We start from the raw sequence: 26,008 nt of genomic DNA, 5'->3' as shown, positions 1-26,008 counted from the left end.
TAAAAATCCACCCAAAACCCAAAAAATTTGAAAATTTTATATGAAAAACTTGTTTTGGCCATATCTCCTTAAATATGCGTCCTAGAGCGAAAAGGACTTTAATTCGTGACTACCCCCAAAAAATTGAAAAATCCACCCAAAACCTAATAAATTTAAATTTTTATATGAAAAACTTGTTTTGGCCATATCTCCTTAAATATACGTCCTAGAGCGAAAAGGACTTTAATTCGTGACTACCCCCAAAAAATTGAAAAATCCACCCAAAAACCCAAAAAATTTGAAATTTTTTTATGAAAAACTTGTTTTGGCCATATCTCCTAAACTAAGCGTCCTAGAGCGAAAAGGACTTTAATTCGTGACTACCCCCAAAAAATTGAAAAATCCACCCAAAACCCAAAAAATTTGAAATTTTTATATGAAAAACTTGTTTTGGCCATATCTCCTTAAATATGCGTCCTAGAGCGAAAAGGACTTTAATTCGTGACCACCCCCAAAAAATTGAAAAATCCACCCAAAACCCAAAAAATTTGAAATTTTTATATGAAAAACTTGTTTTGGCCATATCTCCTTAAATATGCGTCCTAGAGCGAAAAGGACTTTAATTCGTGACTACCCCCAAAAAATTGAAAAATCCACCCAAAACCCAAAAAATTTGAAATTTTTATATGAAAAACTTGTTTTGGCCATATCTCCTTAAATATGCGTCCTAGAGCGAAAAGGACTTTAATTCGTGACTACCCCCACAAAATTGGAAAATCCACCCAAAACCCAAAAAATTTGAAATTTTTATATGAAAAACTTGTTTTGGCCATATCTCCTTAAATATGCGTCCTAGAGCGAAAAGGACTTTAATTCGTGACCACCCCCAAAAAATTGAAAAATCCACCCAAAACCCAAAAAATTTGAAATTTTTATATGAAAAACTTGTTTTGGCCATATCTCCTTAAATATGCGTCCTAGAGCGAAAAGGACTTTAATTCGTGACTACCCCCAAAAAATTGAAAAATCCACCCAAACCCAAAAAATTTGAAATTTTTATATGAAAAACTTGTTTTGGCCATATCTCCTTAAATATGCGTCCTAGAGCGAAAAGGACTTTAATTCGTGACCACCCCCAAAAAATTGAAAAATCCACCCAAAACCCAAAAAATTTGAAATTTTATATGAAAAACTTGTTTTGGCCATATCTCCTTAAATATGCGTCCTAGAGCGAAAAGGACTTTAATTCGTGACTACCCCCAAAAAATTGAAAAATCCACCCAAAACCTAAAAAATTTAAATTTTTATATGAAAAACTTGTTTTGGCCATATCTCCTTAAATATACGTCCTAGAGCGAAAAGGACTTTAATTCGTGACTACCCCCAAAAAATTGAAAAATCCACCCAAAACCCAAAAAATTTGAAATTTTTATATGAAAAACTTGTTTTGGCCATATCTCCTAAACTAAGCGTCCTAGAGCGAAAAGGACTTTAATTCGTGACTACCCCCAAAAAATTGCAAAATCCACCCAAAACCCAAAAAATTTGAAATTTTTATATGAAAAACTTGTTTTGGCCATATCTCCTAAACTAAGCGTCCTAGAGCGAAAAGGACTTTAATTCGTGACTACCCCGTAAAATTGAAAAATCCACTCAACACCTAAAAAATTTGAAATTTTTATATGAAAAATTTGTTTTGGCCATATCTCCTTAAATATGCGTCCTAGAGCGAAAAGGACTTTAATTCGTGACTACCCCCAAAAAATTGGAAAATCCACTCAAAACCTAAAAAATTGAAATTTTTATATGAAAAACTTGTTTTGGCCATATCTCCTTAAATATGCGTCCTAGAGCGAAAAGGACTTTAATTCGTGACCACCACCAAAAAATTGAAAAATCCGCCCAAAACCCAAAAAATTTGAAATTTTTATATGAAAAACTTGTTTTGGCCATATCTCCTTAAATATGCGTCCTAGAGCGAAAAGGACTTTAATTCGTGACCACCCCCAAAAAATTGAAAAATCCACCCAAAACCCAAATTTTTTGAAATTTTTATATGAAAAACTTGTTTTGGTCATATCTCCTTAAATATGCGTCCTAGAGCGAAAAGGACTTTAATTCGTGACTACCCCCAAAAAATTGAAAAATCCACCCAAAACCTAAAAAATTTAAATTTTTATATGAAAAACTTGTTTTGGCCATATCTCCTTAAATTTGCGTCCTAGAGCGAAAAGGACTTTAATTCGTGACTACCCCCAAAAAATTGAAAAATCCACCCAAAACCTAATAAATTTAAATTTTTATATGAAAAACTTGTTTTGGCCATATCTCCTTAAATATGCGTCCTGGAGCGAAAAGGACTTTAATTCGTGACCACCCCCAAAAAATTGAAAAATCCACCCAAAACCCAAAAAATTTGAAATTTTTATATGAAAAACTTGTTTTGGCCATATCTCCTTAAATATGCGTCCTAGAGCGAAAAGGACTTTAATTCGTGACTACCCCCAAAAAATTGAAAAATCCACCCAAAACCCAAAAAATTTGAAATTTTTATATGAAAAACTTGTTTTGGCCATATCTCCTTAAATATGCGTCCTAGAGCGAAAAGGACTTTAATTCGTGACTACCCCCAAAAATTGAAAAATCCACCCAAAACCCAAAAAATTTGAAATTTTTATATGAAAAACTTGTTTTGGCCATATCTCCTTAAATATGCGTCCTAAAGCGAAAAGGACTTTAATTCGTGACTACCCCCAAAAAATTGAAAAATCCACCCAAAACCCAAAAAATTTGAAATTTTTATATGAAAAACTTGTTTTGGCCATATCTCCTTAAATATGCGTCCTAGAGCGAAAAGGACTTTAATTCGTGACTACCCCCAAAAAATTGAAAAATCCACCCAAAACCCAAAAAATTTGAAATTTTTATATGAAAAACTTGTTTTGGCCATATCTCCTAAACTAAGCGTCCTAGAGCGAAAAGGACTTTAATTCGTGACTACCCCCAAAAAATTGAAAAATCCACCCAAAACCCAAAAAATTTGAAAATTTTATATGAAAAACTTGTTTTGGCCATATCTCCTTAAATATGCGTCCTAGAGCGAAAAGGACTTTAATTCGTGACTACCCCCAAAAAATTGAAAAATCCACCCAAAACCTAATAAATTTAAATTTTTATATGAAAAACTTGTTTTGGCCATATCTCCTTAAATATACGTCCTAGAGCGAAAAGGACTTTAATTCGTGACTACCCCCAAAAAATTGAAAAATCCACCCAAAAACCCAAAAAATTTGAAATTTTTATATGAAAAACTTGTTTTGGCCATATCTCCTAAACTAAGCGTCCTAGAGCGAAAAGGACTTTAATTCGTGACTACCCCCAAAAAATTGAAAAATCCACCCAAAACCCAAAAAATTTGAAATTTTTATATGAAAAACTTGTTTTGGCCATATCTCCTTAAATATGCGTCCTAGAGCGAAAAGGACTTTAATTCGTGACTACCCCCACAAAATTGGAAAATCCACCCAAAACCCAAAAAATTTGAAATTTTTATATGAAAAACTTGTTTTGGCCATATCTCCTTAAATATGCGTCCTAGAGCGAAAAGGACTTTAATTCGTGACCACCCCCAAAAAATTGAAAAATCCACCCAAAACCCAAAAAATTTGAAATTTTTATATGAAAAACTTGTTTTGGCCATATCTCCTTAAATATGCGTCCTAGAGCGAAAAGGACTTTAATTCGTGACTACCCCCAAAAAATTGAAAAATCCACCCAAAACCCAAAAAATTTGAAATTTTTATATGAAAAACTTGTTTTGGCCATATCTCCTTAAATATGCGTCCTAGAGCGAAAAGGACTTTAATTCGTGACCACCCCCAAAAAATTGAAAAATCCACCCAAAACCCAAAAAATTTGAAATTTTTATATGAAAAACTTGTTTTGGCCATATCTCCTTAAATATGCGTCCTAGAGCGAAAAGGACTTTAATTCGTGACTACCCCCAAAAAATTGAAAAATCCACCCAAACCCAAAAAATTTGAAATTTTTATATGAAAAACTTGTTTTGGCCATATCTCCTTAAATATGCGTCCTAGAGCGAAAAGGACTTTAATTCGTGACCACCCCCAAAAAATTGAAAAATCCACCCAAAACCCAAAAAATTTGAAATTTTTATATGAAAAACTTGTTTTGGCCATATCTCCTTAAATATGCGTCCTAGAGCGAAAAGGACTTTAATTCGTGACTACCCCCAAAAAATTGAAAAATCCACCCAAAACCTAAAAAATTTAAATTTTTATATGAAAAACTTGTTTTGGCCATATCTCCTTAAATATACGTCCTAGAGCGAAAAGGACTTTAATTCGTGACTACCCCCAAAAAATTGAAAAATCCACCCAAAACCCAAAAAATTTGAAATTTTTATATGAAAAACTTGTTTTGGCCATATCTCCTAAACTAAGCGTCCTAGAGCGAAAAGGACTTTAATTCGTGACTACCCCCAAAAAATTGCAAAATCCACCCAAAACCCAAAAAATTTGAAATTTTTATATGAAAAACTTGTTTTGGCCATATCTCCTAAACTAAGCGTCCTAGAGCGAAAAGGACTTTAATTCGTGACTACCCCGTAAAATTGAAAAATCCACTCAACACCTAAAAAATTTGAAATTTTTATATGAAAAATTTGTTTTGGCCATATCTCCTTAAATATGCGTCCTAGAGCGAAAAGGACTTTAATTCGTGACTACCCCCAAAAAATTGGAAAATCCACTCAAAACCTAAAAAATTGAAATTTTTATATGAAAAACTTGTTTTGGCCATATCTCCTTAAATATGCGTCCTAGAGCGAAAAGGACTTTAATTCGTGACCACCACCAAAAAATTGAAAAATCCGCCCAAAACCCAAAAAATTTGAAATTTTTATATGAAAAACTTGTTTTGGCCATATCTCCTTAAATATGCGTCCTAGAGCGAAAAGGACTTTAATTCGTGACCACCCCCAAAAAATTGAAAAATCCACCCAAAACCCAAATTTTTTGAAATTTTTATATGAAAAACTTGTTTTGGTCATATCTCCTTAAATATGCGTCCTAGAGCGAAAAGGACTTTAATTCGTGACTACCCCCAAAAAATTGAAAAATCCACCCAAAACCTAAAAAATTTAAATTTTTATATGAAAAACTTGTTTTGGCCATATCTCCTTAAATTTGCGTCCTAGAGCGAAAAGGACTTTAATTCGTGACTACCCCCAAAAAATTGAAAAATCCACCCAAAACCCAAAAAATTTGAAATTTTTATATGAAAAACTTGTTTTGGCCATATCTCCTTAAATATGCGTCCTAGAGCGAAAAGGACTTTAATTCGTGACCACCCCCAAAAAATTGAAAAATCCACCCAAAACCCAAAAAATTTGAAATTTTTATATGAAAAACTTGTTTTGGCCATATCTCCTTAAATATGCGTCCTAGAGCGAAAAGGACTTTAATTCGTGACTACCCCCAAAAAATTGAAAAATCCACCCAAAACCCAAAAAATTTGAAATTTTTATATGAAAAACTTGTTTTGGCCATATCTCCTTAAATATGTGTCCTAGAGCGAAAAGAACTTTAATTCGTGACTACCCCCAAAATATTGAAAAATCCACCCAAAACCCAAAAAATTTGAAATTTTTATATGAAAAACTTGTTTTGGCCATATCTCCTTAAATATGCGTCCTAGAGCGAAAAGGACTTTAATTCGTGACTACCCCCAAAAAATTGAAAAATCCACCCAAAACCTAAAAAATTTGAAATTTTTATATGAAAAACTTGTTTTGGCCATATCTCCTTAAATATGCGTCCTAGAGCGAAAAGGACTTTAATTCGTGACTACCCCCAAAAAATTGAAAAATCCACCCAAAACCTAAAAAATTTAAATTTTTATATGAAAAACTTGTTTTGGCCATATCTCCTTAAATATACGTCCTAGAGCGAAAAGGACTTTAATTCGTGACTACCCCCAAAAATCCACCCAAAACCTAAAAAATTTGAAGTTTTTATATGAAAAACTTGTTTTGGCCATATCTCCTTAAATATGTGTCCTAGAGCGAAAAGAAAGAACTTTAATTCGTGACTACCCCCAAAATATTGAAAAATCCACCCAAAACCCAAACAAATATAAATTTTTATATGAAAAACTTGTTTTGGCCATATCTCCTAAACTAAGCGTTCTAGAGCGAAAAGGACTTTAATTCGTGACCACCCCCAAAAAATTGAAAAATCCACCCAAAACCCAAATTTTTTTGAAATTTTTATATGAAAAATTTGTTTTGGCCATATCTCTTTAAATATGCGTCCTAGAGCGAAAAGGACTTTAATTCGTGACTACCCCCAAAAAATTGAAAAATCCACCCAAAACCCAAAAAATTTGAAATTTTTATATGAAAAACTTGTTTTGGCCATATCTCCTTAAATATGCGTCCTAGAGCGAAAAGGACTTTAATTCGTGACTACCCCCAAAAAATTGAAAAATCCACCCAAAACCTAAAAAATTTAAATTTTTATATGAAAAACTTGTTTTGGCCATATCTCCTTAAATATACGTCCTAGAGCGAAAAGGACTTTAATTCGTGACTACCCCCAAAAAATTGAAAAATCCACCCAAAACCCAAAAAAATTTGAAATTTTTATATGAAAAACTTGTTTTGGCCATATCTCCTAAACTAAGCGTCCTAGAGCGAAAAGGACTTTAATTCGTGACTACCCCCAAAAAATTGAAAAATCCACCCAAAACCCAAAAAATTTGAAATTTTTATATGAAAAACTTGTTTTGGCCATATCTCCTTAAATATGCGTCCTAGAGCGAAAAGGACTTTAATTCGTGACTACCCCCAAAAATTGAAAAATCCACCCAAAACCCAAAAAATTTGAAATTTTTATATGAAAAACTTGTTTTGGCCATATCTCCTTAAATATGCGTCCTAAAGCGAAAAGGACTTTAATTCGTGGCTACCCCCAAAAAATTGAAAAATCCACCCAAAACCCAAAAAATTTGAAATTTTTATATGAAAAACTTGTTTTGGCCATATCTCCTTAAATATGCGTCCTAGAGCGAAAAGGACTTTAATTCGTGAGCACCCACAAAAAATTGAAAAATCCACTCAAAACCTAAAAAATTTGAAATTTTTATATGAAAAATTTGTTTTGGCCATATCTCCTTAAATATGCGTCCTAGAGCGAAAAGGACTTTAATTCGTGACCACCCCCAAAAAATTGAAAAATCCACCCAAAACCCAAAAAATTTGAAATTTTTATATGAAAAACTTGTTTTGGCCATATCTCCTTAAATATGCGTCCTAGAGCGAAAAGGACTTTAATTCGTGACTACCCCCAAAAAATTGAAAAATCCACCCAAAACCCAAAAAATTTGAAATTTTTACATGAAAAACTTGTTTTGGCCATATCTCCTTAAATATGTGTCCTAGAGCGAAAAGGACTTTAATTCGTGACTACCCCCAAAAAATTGAAAATTCCACCCAAAACCCAAAAAAATTGAAATTTTTATATGAAAAACTTGTTTTGGCCATATCTCCTAAACTAAGCGTTCTAGAGCGAAAAGGACTTTAATTCGTGACCACCCCCAAAAAATTGGAAAATCCACCCAAAACCCAAATTTTTTTGAAATTTTTATTTGAAAAACTTGTTTTGGCCATATCTCCTTAAATATGCGTCCTAGAGCGAAAAGGACTTTAATTCGTGACTACCCCCAAAAAATTGAAAAATCCACCCAAAACCTAAAAAATTTAAATTTTTATATGAAAAACTTGTTTTGGCCATATCTCCTTAAATATGCGTCCTAGAGCGAAAAGGACTTTAATTCGTGACTACCCCCAAAAAATTGAAAAATCCACCCAAAACCCAAAAAAATTTAAATTTTTATATGAAAAACTTGTTTTGGCCATATCTCCTTAAATATGCGTCCTAGAGCGAAAAGGACTTTAATTCGTGACCACCCCAAAAAAATTGAAAAATCCACTCAAAACCTAAAAAATTTGAAATTTTTATATGAAAAATTTGTTTTGGCCATATCTCCTTAAATATGCGTCCTAGAGCGAAAAGGACTTTAATTCGTGACTACCCCCAAAAAATTGAAAAATCCACCCAAAACCTAAAAAATTTGAAATTTTTATATGAAAAACTTGTTTTGGCCATATCTCCTTAAATATGCGTCCTAGAGCGAAAAGGACTTTAATTCGTGACCACCCCCAAAAAATTGAAAAATCCACTCACAACCTAAAAAATTTGAAATTTTTATATGAAAAATTTGTTTTGGCCATATCTCCTTAAATATGCGTCCTAGAGCGAAAAGGACTTTAATTCGTGACTACCCCCAAAAAATTGAAAAATCCACCCAAAACCTAAAAAATTTGAAATTTTTATATGAAAAACTTGTTTTGGCCATATCTCCTTAAATATGCGTCCTAGAGCGAAAAGGACTTTAATTCGTGACCACCCCCAAAAAATTGAAAAATCCACTCACAACCTAAAAAATTTGAAATTTTTATATGAAAAATTTGTTTTGGCCATATCTCCTTAAATATGCGTCCTAGAGCGAAAAGGACTTTAATTCGTGACTACCCCCAAAAAATTGAAAAATCAACCCAAAACCTAAAAAATTTGAAATTTTTATATGAAAAACTTGTTTTGGCCATATCTCCTTAAATATGCGTCCTAGAGCGAAAAGGACTTTAATTCGTGACCACCCCCAAAAAATTGAAAAATCCACCCAAAACCCAAAAAATTTGAAATTTTTATATGAAAAACTTGTTTTGGCCATATCTCCTTAAATATGCGTCCTAGAGCGAAAAGGACTTTAATTCGTGACCACCCCCAAAAAATTGAAAAATCCACTCAAAACCCAAAAAATTTGAAATTTTTATATGAAAAATTTGTTTTGGCCATATCTCCTTAAATATGCGTCCTAGAGCGAAAAGGACTTTAATTCGTGACCACCCCCAAAAAATTGAAAAATCCACCCAAAACCCAAAAAAATTGAAATTTTTATATGAAAAACTTGTTTTGGCCATATCTCCTTAAATATGCGTCCTAGAGCGAAAAGGACTTTAATTCGTGACCACCCCCAAAAAATTGAAAAATCCTCCCAAAACCTAAAAAATTTGAAATTTTTATATGAAAAACTTGTTTTGGCCATATCTCCTTAAATATGCGTCCTAGAGCGAAAAGGACTTTAATTCGTGACCACCCCCAAAAAATTGAAAAATCCACCCAAAACCCAAAAAATTTGAAATTTTTATATGAAAAACTTGTTTTGGCCATATCTCCTTAAATATGCGTCCTAGAGCGAAAAGGACTTTAATTCGTGACTGCCCCCAAAAAATTGAAAAATCCACCCAAAACCTAAAAAATTTAAATTTTTATATGAAAAACTTGTTTTGGCCATATCTCCTTAAATATACGTCCTAGAGCGAAAAGGACTTTAATTCGTGACTACCCCCAAAAAATTGAAAAATCCACCCAACACCCAAAAAATCTGAAATTTTTATATGAAAAACTTGTTTTGGCCATATCTCCTAAACTAAGCGTCCTAGAGCGAAAAGGACTTTAATTCGTGACTACCCCCAAAAAATTGAAAAATCCACCCAAAACCCAAAAAATTTGAAATTTTTATATGAAAAACTTGTTTTGGCCACCCAAAACCTAAAAAATTTGAAATTTTTATACGAAAAACTTGTTTTGGCCATATCTCCTTAAATATGCGTCCTAGAGCGAAAAGGACTTTAAATTGTGACCACCCCCAAAAAATTGAAAAATCCACTCAAAACCTAAAAAATTTGAAATTTTTATATGAAAAATTTGTTTTGGCCATATCTCCTTAAATATGCGTCCTAGAGCGAAAAGGACTTTAATTCGTGACTACCCCCAAAAAATTGAAAAATCCACCCAAAACCTAAAAAATTTGAAATTTTTATATGAAAAACTTGTTTTGGCCATATCTCCTTAAATATGCGTCCTAGAGCGAAAAGGACTTTAATTCGTGACCACCCCCAAAAAATTGAAAAATCCACTCACAACCTAAAAAATTTGAAATTTTTATATGAAAAATTTGTTTTGGCCATATCTCCTTAAATATGCGTCCTAGAGCGAAAAGGACTTTAATTCGTGACTACCCCCAAAAAATTGAAAAATCCACCCAAAACCTAAAAAAATTTGAAATTTTTATATGAAAAACTTGTTTTGGCCATATCTCCTTAAATATGCGTCCTAGAGCGAAAAGGACTTTAATTCGTGACTACCCCCAAAAAATTGAAAAATCCACCCAAAACCCAAAAAATTTGAAATTTTTATATGAAAAACTTGTTTTGGCCATATCTCCTTAAATATGCGTCCTAGAGCGAAAAGGACTTTAATTCGTGACCACCCCCAAAAAATTGAAAAATCCACTCAAAACCTAAAAAATTTGAAATTTTTATATGAAAAATTTGTTTTGGCCATATCTCCTTAAATATGCGTCCTAGAGCGAAAAGGACCCCCAAAAAATTGAAAAATCCACCCAAAACCCAAAAAATTGAAAAATCCACCCAAAACCCAAAAAATTTGAAATTTTTATATGAAAAACTTGTTTTGGCCATATCTCCTTAAATATGCGTCCTAGAGCGAAAAGGACTTTAATTCGTGACCAACCCCAAAAAATTGAAAAATCCACTCAAAACCTAAAAAATTTGAAATTTTTATATGAAAAATTTGTTTTGGCCATATCTCCTTAAATATGCTTCCTAGAGCGAAAAGGACTTTAATTCGTGACTACCCCCAAAAAATTGAAAAATCCACCCAAAACCCAAAAAATTTGAAATTTTTATATGAAAAACTTGTTTTGGCCATATCTCCTTAAATATGCGTCCTAGAGCGAAAAGGACTTTAATTCGTGACCACCCCCAAAAAATTGAAAAATCCACCCAAAACCCAAAAAATTTGAAATTTTTATATGAAAAACTTGTTTTGGCCATATCTCCTTAAATATACGTCCTAGAGCGAAAAGGACTTTAATTCGTGACCACCCCCATAAAATTGAAAAATCCACCCAAAACCTAAAAAATTTGAAATTTTTATATGAAAAACTTGTTTTGGCCATATCTCCTTAAATATGCGTCCTAGAGCGAAAAGGACTTTAATTCGTGACCACCCCCAAAAAATTGAAAAATCCACCCAAAACCCAAAAAAATTTGAAATTTTTATATGAAAAACTTGTTTTGGCCATATCTCCTTAAATATGCGTCCTAGAGCGAAAAGGACTTTAATTCGTGACTGCCCCCAAAAAATTGAAAAATCCACCCAAAACCTAAAAAATTTAAATTTTTATATGAAAAACTTGTTTTGGCCATATCTCCTTAAATATACGTCCTAGAGCGAAAAGGACTTTAATTCGTGACTACCCCCAAAAAATTGAAAAATCCACCCAAAACCCAAAAAATTTGAAATTTTTATATGAAAAACTTGTTTTGGCCATATCTCCTAAACTAAGCGTCCTAGAGCGAAAAGGACTTTAATTCGTGACTACCCCCAAAAAATTGAAAAATCCACCCAAAACCCAAAAAATTTGAAATTTTTATATGAAAAACTTGTTTTGGCCACCCAAAACCTAAAAAATTTGAAATTTTTATATGAAAAACTTGTTTTGACCATATCTCCTTAAATATGCGTCCTAGAGCGAAAAGGACTTTAATTCGTGACCACCCCCAAAAAATTGAAAAATCCACCCAAAACCCAAAAAATTTGAAATTTTTATATGAAAAACTTGTTTTGGCCATATCTCCTTAAATATGCGTCCTAGAGCGAAAAGGACTTTAATTCGTGACCACCCCCAAAAAATTGAAAAATCCACTCAAAACCTAAAAAATTTGAAATTTTTATATGAAAAATTTGTTTTGGCCATATCTCCTTAAATATGCGTCCTAGAGCGAAAAGGACTTTAATTCGTGACTACCCCCAAAAAATTGAAAAATCCACCCAAAACCTAAAAAATTTGAAATTTTTATATGAAAAACTTGTTTTGGCCATATCTCCTTAAATATGCGTCCTAGAGCGAAAAGGACTTTAATTCGTGACCACCCCCAAAAAATTGAAAAATCCACTCACAACCTAAAAAATTTGAAATTTTTATATGAAAAATTTGTTTTGGCCATATCTCCTTAAATATGCGTCCTAGAGCGAAAAGGACTTTAATTCGTGACTACCCCCAAAAAATTGAAAAATCCACCCAAAACCTAAAAAATTTGAAATTTTTATATGAAAAACTTGTTTTGGCCATATCTCCTTAAATATGCGTCCTAGAGCGAAAAGGACTTTAATTCGTGACCACCCCCAAAAAATTGAAAAATCCACCCAAAACCCAAAAAATTTGAAATTTTTATATGAAAAACTTGTTTTGGCCATATCTCCTTAAATATGCGTCCTAGAGCGAAAAGGACTTTAATTCGTGACCACCCCCAAAAAATTGAAAAATCCACTCAAAACCTAAAAAATTTGAAATTTTTATATGAAAAATTTGTTTTGGCCATATCTCCTTAAATATGCGTCCTAGAGCGAAAAGGACTTTAATTCGTGACTACCCCCAAAAAATTGAAAAATCCACCCAAAACCCAAAAAATTTGAAATTTTTATATGAAAAACTTGTTTTGGCCATATCTCCTTAAATATGCGTCCTAGAGCGAAAAGGACTTTAATTCGTGACCACCCCCAAAAAATTGAAAAATCCACCCAAAACCCAAAAAATTTGAAATTTTTATATGAAAAACTTGTTTTGGCCATATCTCCTTAAATATGCGTCCTAGAGCGAAAAGGACTTTAATTCGTGACCACCCCCAAAAAATTGAAAAATCCACCCAAAACCTAAAAAATTTGAAATTTTTATATGAAAAACTTGTTTTGGCCATATCTCCTTAAATATGCGTCCTAGAGCGAAAAGGACTTTAATTCGTGACCACCCCCAAAAAATTGAAAAATCCACCCAAAACCCAAAAAATTTGAAATTTTTATATGAAAAACTTGTTTTGGCCATATCTCCTTAAATATGCGTCCTAGAGCGAAAAGGACTTTAATTCGTGACTGCCCCCAAAAAATTGAAAAATCCACCCAAAACCTAAAAAATTTAAATTTTTATATGAAAAACTTGTTTTGGCCATATCTCCTTAAATATACGTCCTAGAGCGAAAAGGACTTTAATTCGTGACTACCCCCAAAAAATTGAAAAATCCACCCAAAACCCAAAAAAATTGAAATTTTTATATGAAAAACTTGTTTTGGCCATATCTCCTAAACTAAGCGTCCTAGAGCGAAAAGGACTTTAATTCGTGACTACCCCCAAAAAATTGAAAAATCCACCCAAAACCCAAAAAATTTGAAATTTTTATATGAAAAACTTGTTTTGGCCACCCAAAACCTAAAAAATTTGAAATTTTTATATGAAAAACTTGTTTTGACCATATCTCCTTAAATATGCGTCCTAGAGCGAAAAGGACTTTAATTCGTGACCACCCCCAAAAAATTGAAAAATCCACCCAAAACCCAAAAAATTTGAAATTTTTATATGAAAAACTTGTTTTGGCCATATCTCCTTAAATATGCGTCCTAGAGCGAAAGGACTTTAATTCGTGACCACCCCCAAAAAATTGAAAAATCCACTCAAAACCTAAAAAATTTGAAATTTTTATATGAAAAATTTGTTTTGGCCATATCTCCTTAAATATGCGTCCTAGAGCGAAAAGGACTTTAATTCGTGACTACCCCCAAAAAATTGAAAAATCCACCCAAAACCTAAAAAATTTAAATTTTTATATGAAAAACTTGTTTTGGCCATATCTCCTTAAATATGCGTCCTAGAGCGAAAAGGACTTTAATTCGTGACCACCCCCAAAAAATTGAAAAATCCACTCACAACCTAAAAAATTTGAAATTTTTATATGAAAAATTTGTTTTGGCCATATCTCCTTAAATATGCGTCCTAGAGCGAAAAGGACTTTAATTCGTGACTACCCCCAAAAAATTGAAAAATCCACCCAAAACCTAAAAAATTTGAAATTTTTATATGAAAAACTTGTTTTGGCCATATCTCCTTAAATATGCGTCCTAGAGCGAAAAGGACTTTAATTCGTGACTACCCCCAAAAAATTGAAAAATCCACCCAAAACCCAAAAAATTTGAAATTTTTATATGAAAAACTTGTTTTGGCCATATCTCCTTAAATATGCGTCCTAGAGCGAAAAGGACTTTAATTCGTGACCACCCCCAAAAAATTGAAAAATCCACTCAAAACCTAAAAAATTTGAAATTTTTATATGAAAAATTTGTTTTGGCCATATCTCCTTAAATATGCGTCCTAGAGCGAAAAGGACTTTAATTCGTGACTACCCCCAAAAAATTGAAAAATCCACCCAAAACCTAAAAAATTTGAAATATTTATATGAAAATATTAGAATTTGGCAACTCTAGTTACAAACTGTATGATTCTCTCTCTCTCTCTCTTTCCTTTATATGTATTTATATTTTTGTACTCCAATGAAGTTCTGTGTTATGTTTATACTTTAGTCTTAAATGTTCACTTGAAATAAACACATATTACAACAGGTTATGGGCCCAGTTGTTTACGCGAAGAAAAATTGAGTGGAAATTTGTGTTTTGTGTGTCTTCTGGACTATACCAAATTGATAAATTGGACAATGAGAATTACGACTCATGGGTAATTCAGATGAGAAGTGTCCTGGTTCACTCTGGATATTGGAAGGTGGTCAGTGGTGTTGAAAAGCCTCCAGCTACGGAGGCAGAGCGTGCCGTTTTCAGCGATATGGATGAAAAGGCTTTGGCCACAATATGCCTAGGAGTGAAATCATCCCAGCACAATTATATAAGGAATTGCAAATCGGCGGCAGATGCCTGGAAAAGTCTAGAAGATGTGTACAGGCCACGAGGACCAATAAGGAAGGTCACATTATACAAAAAGTTGCTAAATTTAAAAATGAACGATCCATCAGAAATTGTAAGCCACATTAATGAGTTCACCGAAATTGCTGAAAATTTGGCAGAAATTGGCATTGCGATGCAAGAGGAGCTATTGTGCATCATTTTATTATCAAGTTTGCCACAGCAATATGAAAATTTTGTGATTGCTATGGAAACAAGGGACTCATTGCCTGCTTTATGTTCCCTTAAACAGAAACTTCTTGAAGAAGGGGAAAGACGCAAAAATGATGTGGACAATACCTGCCAACAAGCATTTACAGCACGCATTAACAACGAAAGCAAAAACAATGCTAAAAAAAATGCAAAAACAAAAACAAAGGGCAAATGCTATGCATGTGGACAGTATGGTCACTATGCGAATAAATGCGACAAGAGAAAACAACAACAACAGTCATTTACGATGCTTGCTCTCGTTGATACGCTGCAACGCAAGACATGGTACATCGACAGCGGCGCCACAGCGCATATGTGTAATGATCGAGAAATGTTCTCGAATTTTCAAGAAAGAAAAGAGCTAATTTTTTTGGCGGGTGACAACAAAATAACAGCGTTGGGTAAAGGCGATGTTCGATTTACTTCTGGAGAGTTTGATGTTGTGTTGAGAGATGTTTTGTATGCTCCAGAGTTACAAGCTAACTTTATCTCTGTCAACAAGGCTGTTGAGCATAATTTTGTTGTTACATTCAACAAGACAGGCGCTCTCATTAGAAACCAACACAACCAACCTGTGCTTAAGGCTGTTCGACAGAACAATTTGTTTGCTGTTGTGTGTGCCAATGAGAATCTTTTCTCAATGAATACTGAGTGGCACAATAGATATGGGCACTTGAACAACCAAAGCATACAAAAGCTATCGCGAGAGAAAATGGTGAAAGGGTTGAAAGTGAACCAATCTGAGGCTGTTGAAAAATGCAAAACATGTATGCTGAGTAAAATTCATACGTTGCCGTTTCCAAAGGAGTCAGAGACAAGATCGACTGAGCTGTTACAATTGATACATACCGACGTTTGCGGCCCTATAAATGTGAAATCACTTGGCGGTTCGAAGTATTTTGCAACATTTATAGACGATAAATCCCGATTCACATTTGTTTATTTTCTGAAATCAAAATCTGAGCTCTTTGAAAAATTTAAGCAATTTCATGTGCTAGTAGAGAGGCAGACCGGCCAGAAAATAAAAGCATTGAGAAGCGACAATGGTGGTGAGTACGTGAGCAAAAAGTTTGATTCATATTTAAGAGAACATGGCATAGTAAGACAGTTGACGGTGCCCTACACACCGCAACAAAATGGTGTAGCCGAGCGGGCAAACCGTACATTGGTCGAAATGGCACGTGCAATGATGATTCACGCCAATGTATCGAAGTCGTTATGGGCAGAGGCAATAAATACCGCAGCCTATTTGCGAAACAGAAGTCCTACGAGTATACTGGGAAGTAAAACACCGTATGAAATTTTTTGTGGCAAATGTCCATATGTTGGTCATTTGAAAACATTTGGATCGTTGGCGGTAAGTTTGAAAAAGTCCCATAAACATAAATTTGATGCTCGGGGAGAGGAATACACTATGGTTGGGTACTCTTTGGTTTCAAAAGCCTATCGTCTATATAATAGCCGCACACGAGGCATAATTGAGAGACGAGACGTCATGTTTGATGAGACGAAGTTGGTGGGCCAAAGAGACGAAGTTGCCGAATATGATGAGAAAGATGATTTTTTAAATGTTTGGTTTAAGAGAGACCCAATTGAGAGAGGCACAAATGAAATTGATTCAACCTCATCGACAAGCGACAGCAAGGGGGTGGTTAATGATGCCGATGCAAATAATGCTGTTAATGACGATTCGGATGAAGAAGTTAATGATGAAGCTAATGATGATTTCGACACAGCTGATGAAAATTCTGATGAAGAGAGGCAAATTAAAATAGGACCTGGCAGGCCTAGAATATTAAGGACAGGCGCTCCAGGGCGGCCAAAGAAAATTTATAATCAGATTTTTACAATGTGCGACGACATGATACCTGATGATGTGAGTTCAGCTTTATCTTGCGAGAACAAAAATCAATGGAAAAAAGCCATGAGAGCAGAAATAAATGCTTTAGAGAAAAATCAAACATGGGATTTGGTCGATTTGCCACAAGGGCATAAGGCAATTGGTTCGAAATGGGTTTTTGCCCTCAAACGAGATAAAGAAGGCAAGTTAGAGAGATATAAGGCACGGCTAGTAGCAAAGGGGTGCAGCCAAGAATATGGTGTTAACTATAAAGAGACATTTGCACCCGTTGTACGTCATGCTACTATACGCACCATATTGGCAATAGCTGTTCAAGAAGAAATGCATTTGCACCAGGTGGATATAAGCACGGCTTATTTGAACAGTAATCTCGATGACGTAGTTTATATGAAACAGCCCGAATGCTTTATCAATGCTAGTGAACCGAATAAAGTTTTGCGACTGAAAAAAGCTATTTATGGTCTAAAGCAGTCAGGGAGAAACTGGAATGAAAAGCTAGATGGCGTTTTACGTAATCTTGGATTTTCACCGTGCGAGAACGAACCCTGTCTTTACAAGGGAGATTTCAAAGGCTACAGAATGTTGGTTGCAGTATATGTAGATGATCTAATAATAGCATGCAAGAGCAAGGAGGAGATAATGAAATTCAAAATGCGGCTAGCGAAAAATTTTGAATTAACGGACAAGGGTATTTTGAGCTATTTTTTGGGCATAGAAATCACACGTGAGGGTGAAACCGGCCCAATAAAAATATGTCAAAGTAAATACATTTCTAATCTTTTGAGGCAGCACAATATGGAAAATAGCAAAGCTGTGGGAACACCTCTTGATCCTGGTTATAACGGCAAATGTAATAATGACTGTGAGCTAGCAGATAAAGAAAAATATCAGTCAGTCATTGGAGCCTTATCATTTCTTGCTGTGACTACTAGACCCGATATTCAGCATTCAGTATCGAAATTGGCACAACATAATACAAATCCTCATGCTGAACATATGGTTGCCGTAAAACATATTCTCCGATATTTGCGAGGCACTGCCGAATTTGGACTTAAATTTGAAAAAGGAGACAGCGTAGTACATGGTTATGTAGATTCCGACTGGGGAAGTGATGCAATCGATCGAAAGTCCTACACTGGTTATGTATTTTTCATTGGTAATTCAGTTGTATCTTGGGAATCGAAAAAACAGCAGACCGTTGCGCTTAGTACTACTGAAGCAGAATATATGGCAATGTCGAACGCCTCCAAAGAAGCCATATATTTAGGAAAATTTTTGGAAGAGCTGGGATATTCTGATGGTTCACCGATACAATTAAATGTCGATAATCAAGGAGCAATCAAACTAGCTATGAATCCGGTATACCACAACAGGACGAAACACATTGACATAAAATTTCATCATGTCCGAGAGGTAATTCGCAGAAAAGAAGTCGAGCTGAGATATTGCCCCACCGAAGAGATGATCGCTGACATCATGACGAAGAATTTATCCAAGACAAAGCATAATGAATTTATGAAATTAATGAAAATGAAATAAATTTGTAATTAATTTTCTTTTTGGTTTTTTGTTTTGTAAAGAAACATCCAGTTTGAGGAGGAGTATTAGAATTTGGCAACTCTAGTTACAAACTGTATGATTCTCTCTCTCTCTCTTTCCTTTATATGTATTTATATTTTTGTACTCCAATGAAGTTCTGTGTTATGTTTATACTTTAGTCTTAAATGTTCACTTGAAATAAACACATATTACAACAGAAAAACTTGTTTTGGCCATATCTCCTTAAATATGCGTCCTAGAGCGAAAAGGACTTTAATTCGTGACCACCCCCAAAAAATTGAAAAATCCACCCAAAACCCAAAAAATTGAAAAATCCACCCAAAACCCAAAAAATTTGAAATTTTTATATGAAAAACTTGTTTTGGCCATATCTCCTTAAATATGCGTCCTAGAGCGAAAAGGACTTTAATTCGTGACCAACCCCAAAAAATTGAAAAATCCACTCAAAACCTAAAAAATTTGAAATTTTTATATGAAAAATTTGTTTTGGCCATATCTCCTTAAATATGCTTCCTAGAGCGAAAAGGACTTTAATTCGTGACTACCCCCAAAAAATTGAAAAATCCACCCAAAACCTAAAAAATTTGAAATTTTTATATGAAAAACTTGTTTTGGCCATATCTCCTTAAATATGCGTCCTAGAGCGAAAAGGACTTTAATTCGTGACCACCCCCAAAAAATTGAAAAATCCACCCAAAACCCAAAAAATTTGAAATTTTTATATGAAAAACTTGTTTTGGCCATATCTCCTTAAATATGCGTCCTAGAGCGAAAAGGACTTTAATTCGTGACCACCCCCAAAAAATTGAAAAATCCACCCAAAACCTAAAAAATTTGAAATTTTTATATGAAAAACTTGTTTTGGCCATATCTCCTTAAATATGCGTCCTAGAGCGAAAAGGACTTTAATTCGTGACCACCCCCAAAAAATTGAAAAATCCACCCAAAACCCAAAAAAATTTGAAATTTTTATATGAAAAACTTGTTTTGGCCATATCTCCTTAAATATGCGTCCTAGAGCGAAAAGGACTTTAATTCGTGACTGCCCCCAAAAAATTGAAAAATCCACCCAAAACCTAAAAAATTTAAATTTTTATATGAAAAACTTGTTTTGGCCATATCTCCTTAAATATACGTCCTAGAGCGAAAAGGACTTTAATTCGTGACTACCCCCAAAAAATTGAAAAATCCACCCAAAACCCAAAAAATTTGAAATTTTTATATGAAAAACTTGTTTTGGCCATATCTCCTAAACTAAGCGTCCTAGAGCGAAAAGGACTTTAATTCGTGACTACCCCCAAAAAATTGAAAAATCCACCCAAAACCCAAAAAATTTGAAATTTTTATATGAAAAACTTGTTTTGGCCACCCAAAACCTAAAAAATTTGAAATTTTTATATGAAAAACTTGTTTTGACCATATCTCCTTAAATATGCGTCCTAGAGCGAAAAGGATTTAATTCGTGACCACCCCCAAAAAATTGAAAAATCCACCCAAAACCCAAAAAATTTGAAATTTTTATATGAAAAACTTGTTTTGGCCATATCTCCTTAAATATGCGTCCTAGAGCGAAAAGGACTTTAATTCGTGACCACCCCCAAAAAATTGAAAAATCCACTCAAAACCTAAAAAATTTGAAATTTTTATATGAAAAATTTGTTTTGGCCATATCTCCTTAAATATGCGTCCTAGAGCGAAAAGGACTTTAATTCGTGACTACCCCCAAAAAATTGAAAAATCTACCCAAAACCTAAAAAATTTGAAATTTTTATATGAAAAACTTGTTTTGGCCATATCTCCTTAAATATGCGTCCTAGAGCGAAAAGGACTTTAATTCGTGACCACCCCCAAAAAATTGAAAAATCCACTCACAACCTAAAAAATTTGAAATTTTTATATGAAAAATTTGTTTTGGCCATATCTCCTTAAATATGCGTCCTAGAGCGAAAAGGACTTTAATTCGTGACTACCCCCAAAAAATTGAAAAATCCACCCAAAACCTAAAAAATTTGAAATTTTTATATGAAAAACTTGTTTTGGCCATATCTCCTTAAATATGCGTCCTAGAGCGAAAAGGACTTTAATTCGTGACCACCCCCAAAAAATTGAAAAATCCACCCAAAACCCAAAAAATTTGAAATTTTTATATGAAAAACTTGTTTTGGCCATATCTCCTTAAATATGCGTCCTAGAGCGAAAAGGACTTTAATTCGTGACCACCCCCAAAAAATTGAAAAATCCACTCAAAACCTAAAAAATTTGAAATTTTTATATGAAAAATTTGTTTTGGCCATATCTCCTTAAATATGCGTCCTAGAGCGAAAAGGACTTTAATTCGTGACTACCCCCAAAAAATTGAAAAATCCACCCAAAACCCAAAAAATTTGAAATTTTTATATGAAAAACTTGTTTTGGCCATATCTCCTTAAATATGCGTCCTAGAGCGAAAAGGACTTTAATTCGTGACCACCCCCAAAAAATTGAAAAATCCACCCAAAACCCAAAAAATTTGAAATTTTTATATGAAAAACTTGTTTTGGCCATATCTCCTTAAATATGCGTCCTAGAGCGAAAAGGACTTTAATTCGTGACTACCCCCAAAAAATTGAAAAATCCACCCAAAACCTAAAAAATTTGAAATATTTATATGAAAAACTTGTTTTGGCCATATCTCCTTAAATATGCGTCCTAGAGCGAAAAGGACTTTAATTCGTGACCACCCCCAAAAAATTAAAAAATCCACCCAAAACCCAAAAAATTGAAAAATCCACCCAAAACCCAAAAAATTTGAAATTTTTATATGAAAAACTTGTTTTGGCCATATCTCCTTAAATATGCGTCCTAGAGCGAAAAGGACTTTAATTCGTGACCAACCCCAAAAAATTGAAAAATCCACTCAAAACCTAAAAAATTTGAAATTTTGATATGAAAAATTTGTTTTGGCCATATCTCCTTAAATATGCTTCCTAGAGCGAAAAGGACTTTAATTCGTGACTACCCCCAAAAAATTGAAAAATCTACCCAAAACCTAAAAAATTTGAAATTTTTATATGAAAAACTTGTTTTGGCCATATCTCCTTAAATATGCGTCCTAGAGCGAAAAGGACTTTAATTCGTGACCACCCCCAAAAAATTGAAAAATCCACCCAAAACCCAAAAAATTTGAAATTTTTATATGAAAAACTTGTTTTGGCCATATCTCCTTAAATATGCGTCCTAGAGCGAAAAGGACTTTAATTCGTGACCACCCCCAAAAAATTGAAAAATCCACTCAAAACCTAAAAAATTTGAAATTTTTATATGAAAAATTTGTTTTGGCCATATCTCCTTAAATATGCGTCCTAGAGCGAAAAGGACTTTAATTCGTGACTACCCCCAAAAAATTGAAAAATCTACCCAAAACCTAAAAAATTTGAAATTTTTATATGAAAAACTTGTTTTGGCCATATCTCCTTAAATATGCGTCCTAGAGCGAAAAGGACTTTAATTCGTGACCACCCCCAAAAAATTGAAAAATCCACTCACAACCTAAAAAATTTGAAATTTTTATATGAAAAATTTGTTTTGGCCATATCTCCTTAAATATGCGTCCTAGAGCGAAAAGGACTTTAATTCGTGACTACCCCCAAAAAATTGAAAAATCCACCCAAAACCTAAAAAATTTGAAATTTTTATATGAAAAACTTGTTTTGGCCATATCTCCTTAAATATGCGTCCTAGAGCGAAAAGGACTTTAATTCGTGACCACCCCCAAAAAATTGAAAAATCCACCCAAAACCCAAAAAATTTGAAATTTTTATATGAAAAACTTGTTTTGGCCATATCTCCTTAAATATGCGTCCTAGAGCGAAAAGGACTTTAATTCGTGACCACCCCCAAAAAATTGAAAAATCCACTCAAAACCTAAAAAATTTGAAATTTTTATATGAAAAATTTGTTTTGGCCATATCTCCTTAAATATGCGTCCTAGAGCGAAAAGGACTTTAATTCGTGACTACCCCCAAAAAATTGAAAAATCCACCCAAAACCCAAAAAATTTGAAATTTTTATATGAAAAACTTGTTTTGGCCATATCTCCTTAAATATGCGTCCTAGAGCGAAAAGGACTTTAATTCGTGACCACCCCCAAAAAATTGAAAAATCCACCCAAAACCCAAAAAATTTGAAATTTTTATATGAAAAACTTGTTTTGGCCATATCTCCTTAAATATGCGTCCTAGAGCGAAAAGGACTTTAATTCGTGACTACCCCCAAAAAATTGAAAAATCCACCCAAAACCTAAAAAATTTGAAATATTTATATGAAAAACTTGTTTTGGCCATATCTCCTTAAATATGCGTCCTAGAGCGAAAAGGACTTTAATTCGTGACCACCCCCAAAAAATTGAAAAATCCACCCAAAACCCAAAAAATTGAAAAATCCACCCAAAACCCAAAAAATTTGAAATTTTTATATGAAAAACTTGTTTTGGCCATATCTCCTTAAATATGCGTCCTAGAGCGAAAAGGACTTTAATTCGTGACCAACCCCAAAAAATTGAAAAATCCACTCAAAACCTAAAAAATTTGAAATTGTTATATGAAAAATTTGTTTTGGCCATATCTCCTTAAATATGCTTCCTAGAGCGAAAAGGACTTTAATTCGTGACTACCCCCAAAAAATTGAAAAATCCACCCAAAACCTAAAAAATTTGAAATTTTTATATGAAAAACTTGTTTTGGCCATATCTCCTTAAATATGCGTCCTAGAGCGAAAAGGACTTTAATTCGTGACCACCCCCAAAAAATTGAAAAATCCACCCAAAACCCAAAAAATTTGAAATTTTTATATGAAAAACTTGTTTTGGCCATATCTCCTTAAATATGCGTCCTAGAGCGAAAAGGACTTTAATTCGTGACCACCCCCAAAAAATTGAAAAATCCACCCAAAACCTAAAAAATTTGAAATTTTTATATGAAAAACTTGTTTTGGCCATATCTCCTTAAATATGTGTCCTAGAGCGAAAAGGACTTTATTTCGTGACCACCCCCAAAAAATTGAAAAATCCACCCAAAACCCAAAAAAATTTGAAATTTTTATATGAAAAACTTGTTTTGGCCATATCTCCTTAAATATGCGTCCTAGAGCGAAAAGGACTTTAATTCGTGACTGCCCCCAAAAAATTGAAAAATCCGCCCAAAACCTAAAAAATTTAAATTTTTATATGAAAAACTTGTTTTGGCCATATCTCCTTAAATATACGTCCTAGAGCGAAAAGGACTTTAATTCGTGACTACCCCCAAAAAATTGAAAAATCCACCCAAAACCCAAAAAATTTGAAATTTTTATATGAAAAACTTGTTTTGGCCATATCTCCTAAACTAAGCGTCCTAGAGCGAAAAGGACTTTAATTCGTTACTACCCCCAAAAAAATTGAAAAATCCACCCAAAACCCAAAAAATTTGAAATTTTTATATGAAAAACTTGTTTTGGCCACCCAAAACCTAAAAAATTTGAAATTTTTATATGAAAAACTTGTTTTGACCATATCTCCTTAAATATGCGTCCTAGAGCGAAAAGGATTTAATTCGTGACCACCCCCAAAAAATTGAAAAATCCACCCAAAACCCAAAAAATTTGAAATTTTTATATGAAAAACTTGTTTTGGCCATATCTCCTTAAATATGCGTCCTAGAGCGAAAAGGACTTTAATTCGTGACCACCCCCAAAAAATTGAAAAATCCACTCAAAACCTAAAAAATTTGAAATTTTTATATGAAAAATTTGTTTTGGCCATATCTCCTTAAATATGCGTCCTAGAGCGAAAAGGACTTTAATTCGTGACTACCCCCAAAAAATTGAAAAATCTACCCAAAACCTAAAAAATTTGAAATTTTTATATGAAAAACTTGTTTTGGCCATATCTCCTTAAATATGCGTCCTAGAGCGAAAAGGACTTTAATTCGTGACCACCCCCAAAAAATTGAAAAATACACTCACAACCTAAAAAATTTGAAATTTTTATATGAAAAATTTGTTTTGGCCATATCTCCTTAAATATGCGTCCTAGAGCGAAAAGGACTTTAATTCGTGACTACCCCCAAAAAATTGAAAAATCCACCCAAAACCTAAAAAATTTGAAATTTTTATATGAAAAACTTGTTTTGGCCATATCTCCTTAAATATGCGTCCTAGAGCGAAAAGGACTTTAATTCGTGACCACCCCCAAAAAATTGAAAAATCCACCCAAAACCCAAAAAATTTGAAATTTTTATATGAAAAACTTGTTTTGGCCATATCTCCTTAAATATGCGTCCTAGAGCGAAAAGGACTTTAATTCGTGACCACCCCCAAAAAATTGAAAAATCCACTCAAAACCTAAAAAATTTGAAATTTTTATATGAAAAATTTGTTTTGGCCATATCTCCTTAAATATGCGTCCTAGAGCGAAAAGGACTTTAATTCGTGACTACCCCCAAAAAATTGAAAAATCCACCCAAAACCCAAAAAATTTGAAATTTTTATATGAAAAACTTGTTTTGGCCATATCTCCTTAAATATGCGTCCTAGAGCGAAAAGGACTTTAATTCGTGACCACCCCCAAAAAATTGAAAAATCCACCCAAAACCCAAAAAATTTGAAATTTTTATATGAAAAACTTGTTTTGGCCATATCTCCTTAAATATGCGTCCTAGAGCGAAAAGGACTTTAATTCGTGACTACCCCCAAAAAATTGAAAAATCCACCCAAAACCCAAAAAATTTGAAATATTTATATGAAAAACTTGTTTTGGCCATATCTCCTTAAATATGCGTCCTAGAGCGAAAAGGACTTTAATTCGTGACCACCCCCAAAAAATTAAAAAATCCACCCAAAACCCAAAAAATTGAAAAATCCACCCAAAACCCAAAAAATTTGAAATTTTTATATGAAAAACTTGTTTTGGCCATATCTCCTTAAATATGCGTCCTAGAGCGAAAAGGACTTTAATTCGTGACCAACCCCACAAAAATTGAAAAATCCACTCAAAACCTAAAAAATTTGAAATTTTTATATGAAAAATTTGTTTTGGCCATATCTCCTTAAATATGCTTCCTAGAGCGAAAAGGACTTTAATTCGTGACTACCCCCAAAAAATTGAAAAATCCACCCAAAACCTAAAAAATTTGAAATTTTTATATGAAAAACTTGTTTTGGCCATATCTCCTTAAATATGCGTCCTAGAGCGAAAAGGACTTTAATTCGTGACCACCCCCAAAAAATTGAAAAATCCACCCAAAACCCAAAAAATTTGAAATTTTTATATGAAAAACTTGTTTTGGCCATATCTCCTTAAATATGCGTCCTAGAGCGAAAAGGACTTTAATTCGTGACCACCCCCAAAAAATTGAAAAATCCACCCAAAACCTAAAAAATTTGAAATTTTTATATGAAAAACTTGTTTTGGCCATATCTCCTTAAATAT

The sequence above is a fragment of the Haematobia irritans genome, chromosome 5, assembly GCF_050003625.1.
Source record: "Haematobia irritans isolate KBUSLIRL chromosome 5, ASM5000362v1, whole genome shotgun sequence".
NCBI lineage: Eukaryota > Metazoa > Arthropoda > Insecta > Diptera > Muscidae > Haematobia > Haematobia irritans.
The sequence above is the reverse complement of the archived record's forward strand: the minus strand, read 5'-3'. Positions refer to the sequence as shown.